At 38.6% G+C, this 6,640-nt stretch overlaps 1 long non-coding RNA gene across 2 annotated transcripts in view; it reads right to left on the bottom strand.

The window, feature by feature from the left end:
* Positions 1-285: 285 nt before the first annotated feature.
* The window catches only part of LOC113963347, a 31,997-nt gene continuing 25,642 nt past the window's right edge, over positions 286-6,640 (bottom strand). For both annotated transcript variants that reach the window (XR_003532766.1, XR_003532767.1), the window contains exons 2-3: positions 5,073-5,175; positions 286-2,228 (exon numbers count right to left, since the gene is read on the bottom strand). This is a non-coding gene — a long non-coding RNA (uncharacterized LOC113963347). The remainder of the gene's footprint in view (positions 2,229-5,072; positions 5,176-6,640) is intronic.

Here is a 6,640-nt window from a genome sequence, read left to right as displayed (position 1 = left end):
GAGGACAGAGAAGTATCAGACTGTTTCCTTTTTGAAGGGAACTTTTGGGTACAGGATTGATTATTGCTTAGTTGATTTTGTGTTCTGTTACTGTTTTTGCCAATATACATATATCTTTTAATAAAGGGTTGTTATTTCTTCCTTTTTCCATACTTCCTCGATTTGAGCCTCTTAATTTCAGATTTACAATTGCTGAGAGAGAAGAGTTTGGTCTACCTCAAAACTCATCCTCCTTAGCAAAACGCTCCAGTCTCTTTAAACTGAGACAGTATGCAACAGGGGGTTGTAACTATTACAATTATTACAAAGGGGGGTTCAGGGGATGACATAAGGGGAAAACCCAGATTAACAAATTTGGGGTCTTGCACATACATCATAGGGGAAAACCCATTTTATCTTGGGGGAATTACAAAGGAAAAAAGGTATTCGGGTTTACAGAATGCAAGGATTCAGGGAACACAAAGGGAGAGATAAACCACAAAAGGTCTTCTGCATAGGTTTGATAAGATCAAGGTGCGGACTCTCTGGTTTGGGCAGGGCATGTGATACCATCATGCAAAGAGTCTCTTCACATCCTGCTGGAGAAGGCAGGAAAAATCCACAGGGATGAGGTCCATGAAGAGGGTTTTTCCCACCTTCTGTAGCCCACAGCTTTTTGCAAAGACCACTCAAATCTCTCTCTGCAGATATTATATTCTGAGATCCAACAGTAAGTAATTCAAAAAAGATGTGCCATAAAAGCTGAATATTAGACTAAATATTATACAACTTCAAAAGATGGAACAGAGGAAAATAAAACAAAATTCTCTAATAGGATTCTCAATACAGTTTCTGAAAAGACGTATTCTTTATTTTTCCAAATAATGTAGAGTTAAAAGTATTTTGGACCAGATGTTTTTGTATCCAAGTGTCTAGGATGTTCTGCTGTGGGTTGAGAAGTCCCAGACAATTCCAGACAATGTCTGCATATAATATTCAGCACTAATTGGAGAATATCTATATAATGTGTCAATCACCCAGGCTGTTACTAGGGTATACTAAATTTTTCTCTCCTCTTGACTGAATATTTAAAAGTTTTTGCATGAAAACCTTCTTACTTCTGGATCAAAACCACCATCACAAGCAAGTTCAGCCCTGAGCTCAGTGTCAATGTGCTCAGTGCTGGACAGCCAGAGGAAACACACCTCCAACTACTCAAAGAATCTGTAAAACAGGTTTTCATAGATTTAAAGAATTGTGAATATGGACTAAGGCAGTTTAGTGCCTTAAATCACTGGGTGCATTTAAATTTCTTCCTCCTTTTTGCTATCTAGCTTCTTCTTCTTACCCTTCCCAAGCAGATGCTTGTTTCAGACTGGTAATCTGTGAAAGAGAAGATCTGGGCCAGAACTCAATGAGGAAAACTAATAGAAAAATGCACAGCAAAATCAACAGACCAACAGCTTTAATTAGTTATTTTCTTATTGTAATTTAGTCTGATGTCCAGAAAGTAACTGTAAAAGTATTCTTCTTTATTCTAGTATTCTAAATACTAACATAAAAATGTCATTAAGAACTCTATTAGTGACATTCTATTATGTCTTATAATTGAAGTAATGGTTACTCTACAACACATCTACACATTAAGCAAACAATAGCAAAACCAGAGACATTTCAGTGGAATGGAACAGTGTTGTAGGCTGATTTTCTTTTTTTTCTGCAGTGAATTTTTCAGCCAAACAACAGCATTGAGAATATTTCAAATTCTCAAATTCTTAATGGCCCTGAAAGATGTCACAAGAATTTTCCAGCTTGGTGAAATTCTCTCACCACTTTATCCCCAGCACCAGACCTCAGAAGCCTTTCTTTCAATTTGGGTGACCTATTGCTGCATGAGAAAAACTTTAAACACCATTTCAAAAATATTCCACTGCTGACTTTAACTACAGCTTTTCAGTACATCACTTTCTGCTTATGCATTTCACCTACCCCAGGCAACTTTTCTCTGATGGAGCTTCTTTCCCAGCATACAGTCTTCTTCAATTTACCCTCATAGGAACTTCCCTCTGTACTGTAATCTTCACATAGCCAGGGTATTCATCAGTGTTGCAAAAATGTTTTGGATGCACTAGTTGGTTCCACATATGACATTAGCTCCATCCCAACCCTGCTGACATTCCTTCTATCTTCTTTGTAGTTTAAACTGTAATGATCATTTCCTTGCTTTCTCCTTCCCATTTTTTTACCACCTGATAATAATAAGTGTCCATTAGTGGTGCCAAAATGACCTTTAGATAAAGAAAAGGTGTCTTTTTATTAAATAAGGTTCAGCACAGACCTAAGTATGTGTTCATCCACTGAAATGGACTTATCTTAATGGGATTGTTTACATGTGCAAATTATATTAATTACCACTTAAAAATTTTTAGTCAGCTTGTACCCAAAAGATATCAACCATACATACGTCAACTGTGCTAGTAAAATAGCATATTCAATTGTGGGAGGCTGTTCTAGTCACTCCATTACACGCTGCCTTTTTGGGTAACAAATATTGCTGTACTATTCTTAGATGTTTTGCTTACAGAAATATTTCAGAAGCTTAGCATTAACAGCTTCTTTACTTCTCTTGTCTCCCTTGAGATAAAGTTTGCAGAGCAGAGCATTCCTTAAAGAAGCACTTTCCAATATCTTTCCAATGTTTTACACTCAGGAGAGTCAGGTTGGTGAAATAACAGCTGCTCTTTTATCAAGGAAGACAGAGAGGAAAGTGGAGAGTATTTTGGGGTTTTTTTTAAATTTTCAGCCTTTAAAGTGGCATATAGAAAACCCACTGATATTAGAAGATTGGAGATGCGATTCTCTGCCCTATAACTTGAAGGAGTCAACAGAGGTCTGAAACCAGCAAAGCTCACCAAGTGCAGGCACATGGGTAATTGAAAACCAAGCTGTTTAGAGAATATTGAAGAGACACTCAGGGAAAAAAAAAAGAGGATGATTTAGCTTTTATCTTCTATGACAACACTTAAAGAAAAGATTTGCATAGAATGATAGAACCAGATCAGTCAAATCTGCAATTTTTTTTTAAACCAAAATATTGAGCTTTATTGGGGTGAGTTCACCTTGGCTAGCTGCCAGGTGCCCACACACCCACTTTCCCACTTCCTCTCCTCAGCAGGATGGGTGAGATAGTAAGATGAAAAATTTCATGGATTGAGATGAAGACAAGATCATTCACCAATTGTCATCATAGCCAATACAGACCTTACTTGAGGAAGACTAATTTAATTTATTGCCAATTAAAAATATGATATTGAGAAACAAAACAAAAACCAATCCTCCTTCCCTCCACTCACCTTTTTTCTCAAGGTAAACTTTCCCACTTCATTCCTGACTACTCAACTTCCTCCCCATGTTGAGCAGTGCACAAGCTGGGGAATGGAAGGGTGAGGTCAGTCCATAACAGCTCCTGCCTGTCACTACCTCCTCCTCCTACTTTTCCCTGCTCCTCTGTGGCTCTCCACCAAGTTGCAGCTTCCTCCAGGGCACATACACCTGGTGTGGGGTCCTCCATTGACTGTAGTGTGGATATCTGCTTCACTGTGGACCTCGATGGGCAGAAGGGAAACAGTCTGCCTCGCTGTGGTCTTCATTAGGGGCTGCAGGGGAATCTCTGCACTGGTGCCTGGAACACCTCTTCCCCCTACTTCACTGACCTTGGTGTCTGCAGGAGTGTTTCTCCCAAATATTCTCACTCCTCTCTCACACAGCTGCTGCACAACACTGTTTCACCCTTTCTTAAACTTGTCTTCCCCAAGGCACCACCCACCCTCCTGGCCGCAGGGCCCAGCCCTGCCCTGCTGTGGGTGGGATGAACCCTGCTGGAACTGGCTGTGTCCGGCATAGGGCAGCCCGGGACACTCCTCACAGAGCCCCCTGCTGCAGCCCTCGCTGCCAGCACCCCACCATGGATTCCGAATACATTAATTCACATAGAAAACAAATTTGATTTAATTTGGTTTAGTTATAAAACAAAGCAAATAAATCTTAATGTATGCTGCTGTACGTTGTGATCACAAAATCTAATCAATTTAATTAAAATAGACATTTTCTCACAAATTCTGTTGATTTGGATGAACTCCCATTTCTCCATGAAATACTATTCTTATTAAAAAGTATCAACCACCCAATTATTAATAATGCATTAAGCCAACCTCCACAGGCTAACTAAGCTTCTTTAATAACAAAAAAGGTTTATAAAACAATCTGCCACAGAAATTTTAAAATTGAAATCAATCCCAAAATTTTCATATGAATTTTAATATTTAAATGCAAATGAGAAAGACACTGGGCTGGTTTTGGCTGGGGTAGAGTTAATTTTCTTCACAGTGGGTAGTATGGGGCTATGTTTTGGATTTGTGCTGAACACAGAGTTGATAATATAGAGATGTTTTTGTTATTGCTGAGCAGGGCTTACCCAAAGCCAAGGCCTTTTCTGATTTTCATACTGCCATGCTAGCAAGGAAGTTAGGGGTGCATGGGAGGTTGGGACAGGTGACCCAAACTGACCAAAGGGATATTCCAGACCATATGACATCATGCTCAGTATCGTGGCCCATAGTGTATTCAGTGATTATATCCTGCCAAACACATGAAATTACATGTGAAAATAGACAAGAACTTTTTCTCCACTGTTCAGAGAGAGCTGAATATTTCTGAATGAGAAATGCCCTGGATTCGGGGTTCTGTAATAACTGGTGCAATAGTATTTCCCACCGTGTTCCCTGTCTAGGCAGATGACATCCTTGCACACACTTTGAAGAGGCACATGGAGAACTGGGTCCTGTGCCTCTGCAAGTGGACTCTTTTAAGGAAGAGGATAAGTGGTTCTTTTCCTTTTAAAAAATAAAGACAAAATAACAATAGTACATATTATAATTAATAATGATCATTTTCAGAATACCTTACAGCTTCAAAGCACTATGAAACCATCAAGTAATTAATGTTTACTTAGTGAAATTAACATAATTCAATATGCAAAGATGTTGAAACAACAGAAGAGTTTTAAAACACACAAGCTAAATCCCTGAGCCCACCTGAGAAGCTGCATAACTTTGTAGTCAGGTTTTACGCAATTCTTGATGTGCTCTGTATTCACAGTGTCCAATGGCAGCAGAATAGATCAGCGGAATAAATCATCTGGAAAACAATAAAGTCTCAAAGGAGATCCAGGCTTTTAGATGGTTCTCCAGAGGGTCAAAATCACATACCTTGATGTTCAAGCTACTCATGCTACAAATAGACAGGAAAGAATTGACCAAATAGAGGTTGGGGGTTTGTCTTTTTTTTTCTTGTAAGCAGCATAAGATTTTACTGCTAATTGATTCTTAACAGCTTATTCACAGTATGATTCTGCATTTTTATACACTTAGAAGTTCCATTGACTTAAGCAGGAGTAGTGAGTGCACAAGGAATGGAGAACTGGGCTTTGAAGTTCAGTATCATTATTTAGATTTTAGGCATGCCTGGAGACAGCACTCTAGATTAATAAAATGCTTTGCTTCAATTAGCTCTGTGTCTCCTGCATCCCTCCCCAATTCCCTCTGCCCTTGTTTAACATACTCCCTTATCCCTTCGCATTATCCAGACAGGTGCTCTCTGCTACCAAAGACTGTCGGAAGTTCCACGAAGGAGATTCAGTGTAGGGAGGAGGGGGATGTATATTGGTTTCTTGGCTGTGATGCAGGAAATGAGAATGTATGAGTTTGTATATCAGTCTGGTTTGTTCTCCCTGAATATTGTTTCAGAGTCTTTAAAAATATCTGTGAAAAAAATAATTTTAAAAGATCTTTTAAACAGACATGCTCACTTCTATGTATGATAAGCACATTTTAACAATCTAGCACAGAAAATGTATATCAAAGGAGTATTGCTTCTAGCTGATTCATTCCAGGGGAAAGTGAAGACAATATAAAGAAAAAAATATATATTCTTTTGTATATGTGAACTCAGATTTCTGCCATGATTTCTCTGTTTTTCCACTGTATTAAGTCCCCTCATTTCAGATTTCCTTGAACGAGACTTAGGAGCATAATGCAATGGCCACTGAAAACTGACACATTCTGTAGAGTGAGGCTGGGAAATTATAAGTTTCACATTGAGTTCAATGGGAAAGTCATAAGGCCCTGTTCCTTCTCCCTTGAGGTATTTTCCTATTTTATTGTCAGTACTATAATGGGCAATCAGTTCCTGAAATGGTGCCCTGCTGTCTAGATGAAGCATTTATAGGGTTTTTAAGCAGTCCATTTGAACACTGCAGAAAAAAAAAGTTAGCCCTTGTAAATTCAGATTTTAGGGCCCTGATCCTGCACGGAACTATGTGTTGGCAAACCTCCTGCTCACTTGGAATTCAGTGCAGGATCAGGTTCTCAATTTCTACATTTTCTGCTGTAATTCAGACCTTTATTTATCATAGCTGGAAACAACACTACAAATGAAAATGCTTCTAAAATCCAGGTGTCTATCCCTTTTAAAAGTTAACTTTCCTACTTTTATGCACATATATTTACATAATAATCCTCTGAATGGAGATACAGCTCCTAATGAATTAGGAGATTACTACAAAAAATATATAAATCATCACAGATGTTTTCCATGCAGAAAC

Source organism: Neopelma chrysocephalum, unplaced genomic scaffold, assembly GCF_003984885.1.
Source record: "Neopelma chrysocephalum unplaced genomic scaffold, ASM398488v2 Primary Assembly neopelma1_25, whole genome shotgun sequence".
Taxonomy (NCBI): Eukaryota; Metazoa; Chordata; class Aves; order Passeriformes; family Pipridae; genus Neopelma; species Neopelma chrysocephalum.
This window is presented reverse-complemented; position numbering and strand designations above follow the sequence as displayed.